Here is a 15,135-nt window from a genome sequence, read left to right on the forward strand (position 1 = left end):
GTCTGGACCTGGGCTCTTTTTGGTTGGGAGACCTTTAATGACTGCTTCTATTTCCTTAGGAGTTATGGGGTTGTTTAACTGGTTTATCTGTTCCTGATTTAACTTCGGGTACCTGGTATCTGTCTAGGAAATTGTCCATTTCCTGCAGATTTTCAAGTTTTGTTGAATATAGGCTTTTATAGTAAGATCTGATGATTTTTTTGAATTTCCTCTGAATCTGTAGTTATGTCTCCCTTTTCATTTCTGATTTTGTTAATTTGGACACACTCTCTGTGTCCTCTCGTTAGTCTGGCTAAGGGTTTATCTATCTTGTTGATTTTCTCAAAGAACCAACTTTTGGTTCTGTTGATTCTTTCTATGGTCCTTTTTGTTTCTACTTGGTTGATTTCACCTCTGAGTTTGATTATTTCCTGCCTTCTACTCCTCCTGGGTGTATTTGCTTCTTTTTGTTCTAGAGCTTTTAGGTGTGCTGTCAAGCTGCTGACATATGCTCTTTCCTGTTTCTTTCTTCAGGCACTCAGAGCTATGAGTTTTCCTCTTAGCACAGCTTTCATTGTGTCCCATAAGTTTGGGTATGTTGTACCTTCATTTTCATTAAATTCTAAGAAGTCTTTAATTTCTTTCTTTATTTCTTCCTTGACCAGGTTATCATTGAGTAGAGCATTGTTCAACTTCCAGGTATATGTGGGCGTTCTTCCCTTATTGTTATTGAAGACCACTATTAAGGAATAGTGATTATTGCTTCCTGTTATATTCATATTTGGATATGAGGTTATGTTTGTGTGCTTTTCTTCTCTTTGTTTTGTTGCCAAGACGATTAGTTTCTTGCTTCTTCTAGGGTATAGCTTGCCTCCTTATGTTGGGCTTTTCCATTTATTATCCTTTGTAGTGCTGGATTTGTAGAAAGATATTGTGTAAATTTGGTTTTGTCATGGAATATCTTGTTTTCTCCATCTATGTTAGTTGAGACTTTTGGAGGATACAGTAACCTGGGCTGGCATTTGTGTTCTCTTAGGGTCTCTATGACATCTGTCCAGGATCTTCTGGCTTTCATAGTCTCTGACGAAAAGTCTGGCATGATTCTAATAGGTCTGCCTTTATATGTTACTTGACCTTTTTCCCTTACTGCTTTTAATATTCTTTCTTTATTTTGTGCATTTGGTGTTTTGACTATTATGTGACGGGAGGAGTTTCTTTTCTGGTCCAATCTATTTGGGGTTCTGTAGGCTTCTTGTATGCTTATGGGTAACTCTTTCTTTAGGTTAGGGAAGTTTTCTTCTATGATTTTGTTGAAGATATTTCCTGGTCCTTTGAGCTGGGAGTCTTCACTCTCTTCTATACCTATTATCCCTAGGTTTGATCTTCTCATTGAGTCCTGGATTTCCTGTATGTTTTGGACCAGTAGCTTTTTCCGCTTTACATTATCTTTGACAGTTCAGTCGATGATTTCTATGGAATCTTCTACTCCTGAGATTCTCTCTTCTATCTCTTGTATTCTGTTGGTGAAGCTTGTATCTACGGCTCCTTGTCTCTTCTTTTGGTTTTCTATATCCAGGGTTGTTTCCATGTGTTCTTTCTTGATTGCTTCTATTTCCATTTTTAATTCCTTCAATTGTTTGCTTGTGTTTTCTTGGAATTCTTTCAGGGATTTTTGTGATTCCTCTCTGTAGGCTTCTACTTGTTTATTTATGTTTTCCTATGTTTCTCTAAGGAAGTTCTTCACCTCTTTCATGAAGTCCTCCAGCATCATGATCAAATATGATTTTGAAACTAGATCTTGCTTTTCTGGTGTGTTTGGATATTCTGTGTATGCTTTGGTGGGAGAATTGGGCTCCGATGATGCCATGTTGTCTTGGTTTCTGTTGCTTGGATTCCTGCGCTTGCCTCTCGCCATCAGATTATCTCTAGTGTTACTTTGTTCTTCTATTTCTGACAGTGGCTAGACTGTCCTATAAGCCTGTGTGTCAGGGTTGCTGTAGACCTGTTTTCCTGTTTTGTTATAGCCAGTTATGGGAACAGAGTGTTCTGCTTTCGGGCATGTAGTTTTTCCTATCTACATGTCTTCAGCTGTTCCTCTGGGCCTGTGTCCTGAGTTCACTAGGCAGGTCGCTTGGAGTAGGAAGGTTTGTCTTACCTGTGGTCCCGAGGCTCAAGTTTGCTCGTGGGGTGCTGCCTATGAGCTCTCCGAGGGGGCAGCAACCAGGAAGATCTGCGCCGCCGTTTCCGGGAGCTTCCGTGCACCAGGGTTCCAGATGGCGTTTGGTGTTTTCCTCTGGCGTCAGAGATGTGGGCAGAGTGCAGTCTCCTCTGGTTTCCCAGTCGTGTATGCCTCTCTGAAGGTTTAGCTCTTCCTCCCATGGGATTTGGATGCAGAGAACTGTTTATGTGGTCGGTACCTTCAGGTTCCAGTGGTGTCTCAGATGCAGGGGACCTGCTGCTGCTGTGCCCTTATCTAAGGGAACCCAGAGGCCGCATACAGTTTCCTCTTGGGCCAGGGATGTGGGCAGGGGTGGGCAGTGTTGGTGGTCTCTTCTGCTCTGCAGTCTCAGGAGTGCCCACCTGTCCAGGCGGTGAGGTCTCTCTCCCATGGGGTTTGGGAGCAGCGAGCTGCTGCGGGCAGGGATCTGCAGGTTTGTGAATCCCGCTAAAAACCGGAAGTGTCCGGTCTTAGAGGAATTTTGCCTCTGTGTGTCCTGAGTTCACCAGGCAGGTCACTTGGAGCAGGAAGATTTGTCTTACCTGTGGTCCTAAGGCTCAAGTTTGCTCATGGGGTACTGCCTACGAGCTCTCTGCGGGGGCAGCAACCAGGAAGTGCATGGTATACTTTGAAGGTTCACAAAGAGCTTTGGTTGTACATAATTAGAATTAAGCATCTATCCATCTTAGTAAAATTTCTTTTCCCAAAGTCTAGTTTCAGTCTTTCCTGTATGACTGTATGAGAAGACTGTATGAGAAGAGGTGTGATAACTGGCATATGGCATGCTTTCAATAAATGAATCCATTTAGAAACATTGTCCCAGCTCAAATCCAAGCCTACTTAATATGTCTAATATTCTCTTTTATCCACTCTTATAATTTATAGCTTTTCTAAAACTTACAACATTCTGTGGTTTGACTTTGTAACAGGTATAGCTCTTTTGTCCTAATTGATAACTAACTTTTCTAATTATTTTCTTGAGGGAAAGTTACAATATCCATAGAGATTTGAAGCAGCATGTGTGGAAAAACATCTGAAAAAAATTAAAGTTTCTGGACAGATGTTATAAGAGTCTTGTAGAAAAAGTGATCAGCATTACAATCCCAATTCTAATTTACTTTACATCAGGCATTTAAATTTATTATCTTTAGGCCATATGCTGCAAATGAAGCTGGCTTCTATATTCATGAATCAGTTGACAATGAACAGTTAAGTTCTGCTAATTCAGAAAGGTGAAATTGAGTGAGCTTATTTAAATGGCAGAATATTTGTAACTACAAATTCTGCATACCATCAGAAGACTTTCAAAAAAAAAAAAACTCTTGCCATATGTTTAAAAACCACTATGAAAATGGTTTAAGAAAAACTGCAACTTTTCCACTGCTATAGTTGAGAATATCTTAGCATTTCCATTAAAACTCTATTTTAAGAGCTATAAACTTGGGCATGGAATTCATTGTAGGCTTAAATGTAGCATCTGAATTCAAAGGGAACATTATGATATGTAATATGCTAAAATAATTAAATGATTTCTCACACTTCATGAATGGCTAATATCTTAGCAGTGCTTTTGGAATTGAGATAGATTATTACAGCAGCAAATGGACTAATTCTCCTTATGACTGGCTTGGCTCTCATAGTCATGAGATATCACACATACAAGTCACAAAACCCATGAATATTCGCAGTGTTAGCTGGAAATAATGTCAGTAAATATAGGTAGAAAAAAGGAGCAGAAAAGTAGCATTCTTTAGCCTTTCAAAGAACTTGGTTTGAATTCAAGGGCATATTATGGGCTTTCTGGAAAAAGCACACGCATGGAAACAGCATGTTTTGGCAGTGAACCCCTAGAGATGAGGTTCCAAAATGTTAAGAACCTACTGAAATAATCAAGACACTTCAAGTTGGAAGGATCAGTTCAATTTGGTTTTTTTTTTAAACATTCTCTCCATTTTAAGGCTTTGCTCATCTCCATCTCACCCCAACAAAAATCAGTATAAATGAGCAATGGCTCAGAAAGCTGTTAAGAGAGTCCATTCCTGTCTAAAGCATAGCTCCAAGAATGCTATTTTTCTGAGCAATAGTGCTCATTCTGAAGCTTGATATGAATTAAATACATAATACAGAAGAGCAAAAGAGCCTTTGAATTCTCTCAAAAGTGTATCAGAATCTTAGGATGGTAGATTAGAATACCAGTTCCTGTTACTTTCAGCTTCTAAGGAAACATAAATCCCAATGGTTTTTGTTGTTGTTATTGTTGCAGTTTGTTGGTTGGGTTTTCATTTTCTTTTTTGGTGTTTATTCTTTTTCCTTTCTCTTTATTCACCTTTTATTGGTTATTTTTATTTACATTTCAAATATTGTCCCCTTCCTGGTTTCCCCTTTGCAACCTCCCATCCCATCTCCCTCCCCTTTGCCTATATGAGGTACTCCCCTCCTTAACCACACATCCATTCCCACCTCACCACTATAAAATCCCCTTTCACTGAAGTATCAGACCTCTACAGGACCAAGGGCCTCACCTCCCTTTGAGGCCAGATAAGGCAATCAGTCCTCTGCTACATATGTAGCTGGAGCTATGGGTCTTTCCATGTGAACTCTTTGGTTGGTGGTTTAAACTCTGGGAGTCTGGGTGGTCCTGTTAGTTGATATTCCTGTTCTTATAGGGTTGCAGGCCCCTTCAGCTCCTTTATTCCTTTCATTGGGATCCCAGGCTCAGTTCTACAATTGGCTGTATCTGCATCTGTATTGGACAGGTGCTGGCAGAGCCTCTGAAGTGACAGCTATACCAGGATCCTGTCAGCAAGTGCTTTTTGACATCAGCAATAGGGTAGGAGTTTAGTGTCTGCAGATGAGATGGATTGCTAGGTGGGGTGATCTCTGAATGACATTTTCTTCAGTCTGTGCTCCATTTTTTTGTACTTGCATTTACTTTAGATAGGAACAATTCACTGTCAAGGTTTTTGGGAATGGTAGCTCGCCCCATCCCTCAACTGGTGGCCATGCTTATCTACTGGAGATGGCCTCTGCAGGTTGTATCTCCCTTTGGTGGATATTTTGGATATAATGTTTTCCTCACTTGATCCTGAGAACCTCTTGCTTCTCTGGCATCTTTCTAGTGGCTACCCTCAGTTTCCCATCCCCCCACTGCTATATAATTCTATTCAATTTCCTAACCCTCTGTAACTCTCTTCCTGTACCTGATCATGCCCTCCCCCACTTCTTTACTCTCTCACCTATCTCCTTCCCAGGTATTTCCCTCTATCTTCAGTGATTGTTTCCCCCTTCTAAGTAGGATTGAAGCAGCCACACATTCGTTTTCCTTCTTCTTAAGCTTCATATCATCAGTGAGCTGTATCATAGGTATTCTGAACTTTGGGGCTAATATCCACTTATCAGTGAGAACATACCATATGTGTATTTTTGTGTACTGGTTGCCTCACTCAGGATGATATTTTCTAGATTCATCCTTTTGCCTGTGAGTTTTATAACACCATTCTTTGACAAAGAATGCAAAACTATCCAGTGGAAAAAGGACATCATATTCAACAAATAGTACTGGTTCAAGTGGAGACCAACATGAAGAATGCAAACTGATTTATTCTTATCTCCTTGTACAAAGCTCAAGTCCAAGTGAATCAAAGACTTCCACGTAAAAACAGATATGTTTATTCTAATAGAAGAGAGAGTGGGAAAGAACCGCAAACACATTGGCACAGGGGAAAGTTTCCTGAGCAGAACACCAATGATTTATGCTCTAAGATTAACTATTGATAAATAGGACATCATAAAATAGCAAAACTTCTGTAAAGCAAAAGACTGCTGTCAATAATACAAAAGAGCAACCAACAAATTGGGAAAAGATCTTTACCAACCTTACATCCAATAGATGGCTAACAACCATTATGTACAAAAAAACTCAAGAAGTTGGAGTCTAGAGAACCAAACTAACCTATGAAAATGGGATACAGAGCTAAACAAACAATTCTAAACTGAGGAATCTTGTATGGCAGAGAAGAACCTAAAGAAATGCTTAATATGCTTAGTCATCAGGGAAATGCAGATCAAAACAACCCTGAGATTCCACCTCATACCAGTCAGAAAGGCTACTATCAAAAACTCAGGTGACAGCAAATGCTAGTGGGGATATAAAGAAAGAGGAACATCCCTTCATTGCTGATGGGACTGAGAGCTGATACAACTACTCTGGAAATCAATTTGGCAGTTCTTCAGAAAATTAGAAATATTTCTACCTGAAGACCCAGCTATACTACTGCTAGGCATATAACATAAAGATTCTCCAACATATAATAAGAACACATGCTCTACTATGTTCATAGCAGCCTTATTTATAATAGCCAGAAGCTGGAAAGAACCCAGATGTCCCTTAACAGAATGGATAGAGAAAATATGGTACATTTATACAATGAAGTACTTACTACTCATCTATGTATTTTTTGTACTCATTTTTGCATATGTGAGCATATTCATATGTCCTTCTGTATGGCAACCACATGTCAATGATCAGAGTCTTCATTTATCTCTCTTCATTTTATTTTTGACAACAGTTATCACAATGAATCTTTAGCTCACTAAGCATCCAGAATATCACTATACTTAAATAGATTCATGAGCTCTGCCTCCCCAGAAATTTTAGTATTTTGTAAACTGAGATAAATCTCCCACAAAATTCTCATTAAAAGAAACCAAGATTACTTGGAATCATCAGAGCACAGTTCGTCCACCAAAGCAAATACTGGATATCCAAACACACCAGAAAAGCAAGATTTGGATTTAAAATCACATTTTAAGATGATGATTGAGGATTTTAAGAAGGAGATAAATAACTCCCTTAAAGAAATACAGGACAGGACAAATAAACAAGTAGAAGCCCTTAAAGAGGAAACACAAAATTCCCTTAAAGAATTACAAGAAAACACAACAAAACAGGTGAAGGAATTGAACAAAACCATCTGGATTTAAAATTGGAAGTAGAGAAAAACAAAGAAAGCACAAAGGGAGACAACCCTGGAGATAGAAAACATAGGGAAGAGATCAAGAGATACAGATGCAAGCATCACAAACAGAATATAAGAGATAGAAGACAGAATCTCAGGGACAAAAGATACCATAGAAAACATCAACAAAGTTGTAAAACATAGTGTAAAACACAAAAAGCTTCTAGCTCAAAGCATCCAAGAAATTCAAGAGGCAATGATGAGACCAAACCTAAGGATAATAGGTATAGTAGAGAGTGCAGACTCCCAACTTAATATAAATATATTCAACGAAATTATAGAAGAAAACTTCCCTAACATAAAAAAAGAGATGCCCATAAACATACAAGAAACTTCCAGCACTCCAAATAGATTGGACCAGAAAAGAAAGTCCTACTTAACATAATAATCAAAACTCCAAGTTCACAAAACAAAGAAAGAATATTAAAAGCAGTATGGGAAAAAAGTCAAGTAACATATTAAGGCAGAGCTATTAGAATTACACCAGAATTCTCAACAGAGACTATAAAAGCCACAAGACCCAGGGCAGATGTCACAGAGCCCAAGAGAACACAAATGTAAACCCAGGCTACTATAATCAGCAAAACTCTCAATTAACATAGATGGAGAAACCAAGATATTCTATAACAAAACCAAATTTACACACTATCTTTCTGCAAATCCATCCCTATAAAGGATAATAGATGGAGAACACCAACATAAAGAGGGAAACTATACCTGAGAAAAAGCAAAAAAGTAATCTTCTTGCAACAAAACAAAAGAAACACAGAAACATAACTCCACCTCTAACAATGAAAATAACAGGAAACAACAATTACTATTCCTTAATATGTACTAACATCAATGGAATCAATTCCCCAATCCAAAGACATAGACTAACATACTGGATACATAAAGAGAACCCAGCATTTTATTGCATACAGGAAACAAGTCTCAGAGAACAAGACAGACACTACTACAGTGTAAAAGGATGAAACTCAAGAGGGATGACCAAAATGTGAATGCTTCACTCTTTCTTTAAAAGGGGAACAAGAATACCCTTGGCAGGGATTAGGGAGGCAAAGATTAAAACAGAGACTGAAGGAACACCCATTCAGAGCCTGCCCCACATGTGGCCCATACATATACAGCCACCCAATTAGATAAGATAGATGAAGCAAAGAAGTGCAGGCCAACAGGAACCGGATGTAGATCTCTCCTGAGAGACACAGCCAGAATACAGCAAATACATAGGACAAGGCCAGCAGCAAACCACTGAACTGAGAATAGGACCCCTGTTGAAGGAATCAGAGAAAGGACTAGAAGAGTTTGAAGGGGCTCAAGACCCCATATGAACAACAAGGCCAAGCAACCAGAGCTTCCAGCCACTACCCAAAGACTATACATGGACTGACCCTGGGCTCCAACCTCAGAGGTAGCAATGAATAGCCTAGTAAGAGCACCAGTGGAAGGGGAAGCCCTTGGTCTTTCCAAGACTGAACCCCCTGTGAATGTGATTGTTGGGGGATGGGCGGTAATGGGGGTAGGATGGGGAGGGGAACACCCATATAGAGGGGGAGGGGGAGAGGCTAGGGGTATGTTGGCTCGGAAACCGGGAAAGGGAATGACAATCAAAATGTAAAATAGAAATACTCAAGTTAATAAAGATTTAAAAAAAGGCAGGAAAACAATTTTCCAAGCAAATTATCTAAAGAGACAAGCTGGAGTAGCTATTCTAATATCAAATAAAATAAACTTTCAAAAGTTATCAAAAAAGTTAAGGAAGGACACCTCATGTTCATCAAAGGAACTCTCAATCCTAACTATCAATCCTCCAAATGCAAGGGTACCTAAATTCATAAAAGAAACCTTACTAAAGAACAAGGCACACATTGCATCTCACACAATAATAGATTTCAACATCTCACTCTCACCAATGGACAGATCATGGAAACAGAAATTAAACAGAGACAGAGAGAAACTAGAAGAAATTATGAACCAGATGGACTTAACAGACATTCATAGAATATTTGACCATAAAACAGAAGAATATACCTTCTTCTTAGCACCTCATGGTATCTTCTTCAAAACTGACCATATAATCAGTCATAAAAGAGGCCTCAACAGATACAAGAAGATACAAATAATCCCGTGCATCCTATCAAACTAAGGTGTTCTACAATAACACACACACACACACACACACACACACACACACACACACACACACAAAACTACAAAAGCCGCACATGTACATGGAAGGTGAGCAATGCTCTACTCAATGATAACTTGATCAAGGCAGACATAAATAAAGAAAATAAAGACTTTTAGAATTTAAAGAAATGTAGTCACAATATAACCAAACACAATGAAATCAATGCTAAGAGGAAAACTCATAGCTCTGAGTGCCTGCAGAAAGAAACAGGAGAGAGCATATATCAGCAGCCTGACAGCACACCTAAAAGCTCTAGAACAAAAAGAAGCAAACACACCCACGAGGAATAGAAGGAATGAAATAGTCAAACTCAGGGCTGAAATCAACCAAATAGAAACAAAAAGGACTATACAAAGAATCAACAAAACCAAGAGCTGGTTCTTTGAGAAAAATCAACCAGATAGATAGATAAACCCTCAGCCAGACTAACCAAAGGGCACAGAGACAGTATCCAAATTAGCAAAATCATAAACGAAAAGGAAGACATAACAAAAGAATATGAGGAAATTAAAAAACATCATCAGATTCTACTACAAAAGCTTATATTCAACAAAACTGGAAAATCTGAAGGAAATGGGCAATTCTCTAGACAAATACCAGGTACCAAAGTTGAATCAGGATCAAATAAACCATCTAAACTATTCATAACTCCTAAAGGAATACATGCAGTTATTAAAAGTCTTCCAACCAAAAAGAGCCCAGGACCAGAACGGATTAGTGCAGAATTCTCTCAGACCTTATTAGAAGACCTCATAACAATACTGTCCAAACTATTCCACAAAATACAAATAGATGGAGCACTACCCAATTCCTTCTGTGAAGCCACAATTATGCTTATTCCTAAACCACACAAAGACCCAACAAAGAAAGAGAACTTCAGGCCAATTTCTCTTATGAATATAGACCCAAAAAACATTAAATAAAATTCTTGCAAACCAAATCCTAGTATACATCAAAACGATCATCCATCACGATCAAGTAGGTTTCATCCTAGGAATGCAGGGATGGTTCAAAATACAGAAATCCATCAGGGAAATCCACTATATAAACAAACTAAAAGGAAAAAACACATGATCACTTTATTAGATGCTGAGATAGCATTTGACAAAATTCAACACCCCTTCATGATAAAAGTCATAGAAAGATCAGGATTTCAAGGCTCTTACCTAAACATATTAAAAGCAATATAGAGCAAACCAGTAGTCAAAACTAAACTAAATAGAAAGATACTTGAAGCAATCCCACTAAAATCAGGGAATAGACAAGGCTGCACACTCCCTACTTATTCAATTTAGTACTGGAAGTCCTAGTCAGAACGATCAGATAAGAGGAGGTCAAAGGGATACGAATTGGAAAGAAAGAAGTGTCTACAGATGTGTAGGAGACAATGATGTGTAGAAATGGGAGCATTCTTCCATTGTTGGACATGCAAACTGGTACAACCACTCTGGTATTAAGTCAGGAGGTTCCTCAAAATTTGCAATTGCACTACCTGAGGATCTAGCTATACCTATCCTGGGCATATACCCAAAAGATGCTTCAACATACAACAAAGAGTCATGCTCCACTATGTTCATAGCAGCCTTATTCATAATAGCCAGAAGCTGGAAAGAAAGCAGATGCCCTTAACCAGAGGAATGGATATAGAAAATGTGGTACATTTACACAAAAATAATGACTTCATGAAATTCACAGGGAAATTGAATGAACTACAAAATATCATCCCGAGTGAGGTAAACAAGTCACAGAAAAACAAACATGGTATGGACTCACTGATAAGTGGATATTAGCTCAAAAGCTCGAATTACCCAAGATACAATTCACAGACCACATGCAACTCAAGAAGAAGGATGAATAAAGTATGGATGGCTAAATCCTTTTAAAAGGGGGAACAAAAATATTCATAGGAAGAGATATTGAGGCAAAGTTTCGATCACAGCCTGAAGGAATGGCATTCAGAGACTACCTCACAAGAGTATATAGCAAGATTATATGTATATATATATATATATATATATATATATATATATATCCACCAAAACTAGATAAGATTGATGAAGCTAAGGAGTGCATGCAGACAGGAGCCAGATATATTTATCTCCTGAGAGGCACAGCCAGAGAATGTCACATACAGAGGCAATTGCTAGAAGCAAACCATTGAACTGAGAATGGGATCCCCGTTGGAAAGAATTAGAGAAAGGATTGAAAGTGCTGAAGGCAGCTTGCTACCCCATAAGAACTACAATGCCAACCAACCAGAGTTCCCAGGAGTTAAATCACTACCCAAAGACTGTACATGGACTGATCCATGACTCCAGCTGCATATGTAGCAGAAGAAGGCCTTGTTGGGCATCAGTGGAAGCCCTTGTCCCTGCCAAGGCTGGACCCCTCATTGTAGGAGAATGTCAGAGTTGGGGCAGGAAGGGGGATGGATTGGGAGGGGAACATCCTTATAGAAGAATGGGAGGGAGATGGAATAGGGAGCTTATGACTGGGAAACTGGGTATGTGAATAACGTTGGAAATATAAATAATAAAAATATCCAATAAAAAGTATTTGATGAAAAACTAGTATTAATTAGTTAAATGGAATGCAGTACCCCTCCATTTATCACATAGTGTGTTTAATAAATCCTAGTTGCAAACATTTTCTGTGATGCTGGAACCAAATGCTCTTGAACAAAACAGCACTAATAACCCCGTTGTCTACGGTCTAGAGGAGGTTGACTTGGAGTTCTTGGTGTTCCCTATGATAGTGAGGTAAGACCCATTGGAATCATGAGGATAAAAATAAGACAAAAATTATGAGTTATGATAAAGCCAAGTTCCAAATTTTGAGGTATTTATAAGATCTTACCTGTCCAGGTTGTATTCAGAAGTACACAAACATGACCTTTAGTCTCAGACTTGAAATTGCTGGTTTAATGGATTCATTTCTAGAATTGGCCCATCTAGTTTTTGTTCTAAATCTTTATTATGCTGATCAATTGATCATGTTTAATATTTGCTTTATTCTATTTCATTCTACAAAATAATAATTCAGGTCTCATTCTAGGCCATATACTACACTGGAAACTGCTTTGAAGGGAGAAAATGAAGAAATATTATATGCTCTTACTCTCAAATTCTTGCTAGCTTCTTAGCATGAGGATTTTGAAAATATTTATTTGAGTGGGGTATGGACTGACATTCAAAACAAAAAAGAATGCAAATAAATTCGATCTACGTACCTTAGAAAGATTCTGTAGGATTTGAGTATGTGTGTTTTAAATAAAGATTTGAATCTCAGCATATGAATAAAAGGAGAGAGAATATGTTTTTAGCAGAAAGTGAGTATTTTACCAATTTTTAAAATAGTAATTTTGTCAGTATAAATCCGACATAATAGTATCAACCTACACCAAAAGACATGCAAAGAAGTGAGGAAAGGCTTCTCTGAAAACATAAATGTTGATTAGGATTTTAAGCACATAACTTATGTAATAATTTGTACATTGGGAATATTGTGCTGTTAGTGGTATGAAAGACAATAAGATTAAATTCAGTTTGATCATTCAATAATCTCATTAAGATAGGCTAATGGGTTTTTTTTCTAATATTAAGAACATTGAACTAACTTCTTTTATTTGTATTGTGTAAGTGTAAATATCAATAATGGTAGTATGAATCCTGCTTCCTGCCAAAGATAGCAAGGTCTTTCCCTTGAAATAATGCATACAACATTATAAATCACCCAGTCCATTAAAAAAAGCTGAATGTAGATATCCATGCTTTCATTTTCATTCTACTATACATTACTCATGCATGTAAGTACGCAGAGGTGGATTTTAGTTGTCAGATGTTTGTAATCATGATGGGATGATTCGGGGATAAAGCGATGCACCTACCATGCTTTGATGTCAGTCAATGTCAAATGAGCATTTTGTTAAAATTGTCCACTAAAGCATGGAATTCTGAAGCTAAGCCTAGAGTAGATGTGGAAAATGCCCCCTCGATAATGCCATTGTTCTTGATCAGTTATTGAACATCTTAACTGGAACATAGTAAGAAATTCCTATAATTTTATGAATATTCCTTGTATGAGGAAAGGTTGATGTTTAAAAACAAGTTCAGAGGATGATCAATTAATATGCAGAAATGTCCCAGTGAAAGATTTTATTTATCGGCTTCCTTTTTATACTAAGGTGAGATTTATTTGTTTGTTTGATCATTGTTATTCATTCCACTTTAATGACAAATAACAATTTCTTGATTTTTATCACAATACTTCATGACATCGCTAAGAGATTTTATGTTTACTTGATTGCTTGCATCAGCCGCTAACCCAGAACATTTTGACACAGTTGAACACGGAATTCCCTATAAAGTAAATCTGAAGATTTGAAAAATTAAACATCTAAATTAGAAAATGATACTATATTCAATTAAAATTTCAGAAAATTTTGGAGACATTAAACTTTATATACATAAAAATCCATATTCAGGGAAACAAACTTTTTTTACTGGAAATTGCACAGATTTCTTGAAAAAGATCTTTCAACTACAAGTTATATTTTTAAAGTGACTAGAAATTGAATCACGCATGCTTCTTCTTTAGAACTTCTTAAGAACACTCTTAATTTTCACGGCGTTAAGAAACACATGTCAAATCATGATTGAGAAAGTATCAAAACTGCTCAAAGTTGTTGAACAGACCATTATGCAAATTTAATATTAGACTTACTTCACCAAATATTATTATCTAGACTAGGAATATTATTGCAGCAATAATAATATATAATTTCAAAGTACATTTAAATCAGCTCTGAAGTACATATTTTCTTTTTCTTTATTTTTTTATGCTTTTTTTTTTTTTTTTCGGAGCTGGGGACCCGAACCCAGGGCTTTGCGATTTGCTAAACAAGACGCTCTACCAAAGCTAAGTCCCCAACCCCCTTTTCTTTATTTTTAAAGCTAGCCAGTATATCCTTTGACTTGACCTTAAAATTTGCTTATGATTTTTAATGTAAATGTATTTCAATATCTTCTATTTCATATGATTACCAAAGCACAATGAAAATAGAAAGTATAAGAAAAATAAATCAATTTATTGCTGAACATAATAGATCTATGATTTTGCTGAAAAGAATTTTTTATGAAAAGAGTTAAATCTCTACTTTTAAGATACATATTATCTCCAAACATTCATATAAGAATAATATAAATCTTCAACATACAAATAAATGCTGATGGGAGAGAAACAAAGTCATCAGGCACCAGAATGCCATCCAGTGCAACCAGCACAATATCCAGACTTCCAAGATTCATATTGAAATTTGTACTGCAAAATAGAACTTTACAATCTCTCTTTTGTGGTTTGTTGGGAATAAGATTCAAAAGTTATCATCTGCAATTCAATGTTTGGATTAAACAAGATGTGACACTTTTGTAAAAAAAAAAAAATGTGTCTCGTTTGATATATTCTTTCCCTTGCTTTGTACATCTGTGCTTATGTACAATAAAACTAGTTATCATGGCAACTGGAGAATTGTTTGTGCTGTCTCCCATTTAAAACCTTCTTTGTTTGAGAGGTACATTTCCTGTTTGAATATGCCTAATAGACATTTGCAAAGAATATTAGTGGTATTACGCCAAATGTGTTTTTCAATGTTTTCTAAGTAGATTACTTTTTGTCAATTAAACAGTATATTTGATAATAGCAATGAAGAAATCTTTGATTAAATAAAG

The sequence above is a fragment of the Rattus rattus genome, chromosome 4, assembly GCF_011064425.1.
Source record: "Rattus rattus isolate New Zealand chromosome 4, Rrattus_CSIRO_v1, whole genome shotgun sequence".
Classification (NCBI taxonomy): Eukaryota; Metazoa; Chordata; class Mammalia; order Rodentia; family Muridae; genus Rattus; species Rattus rattus.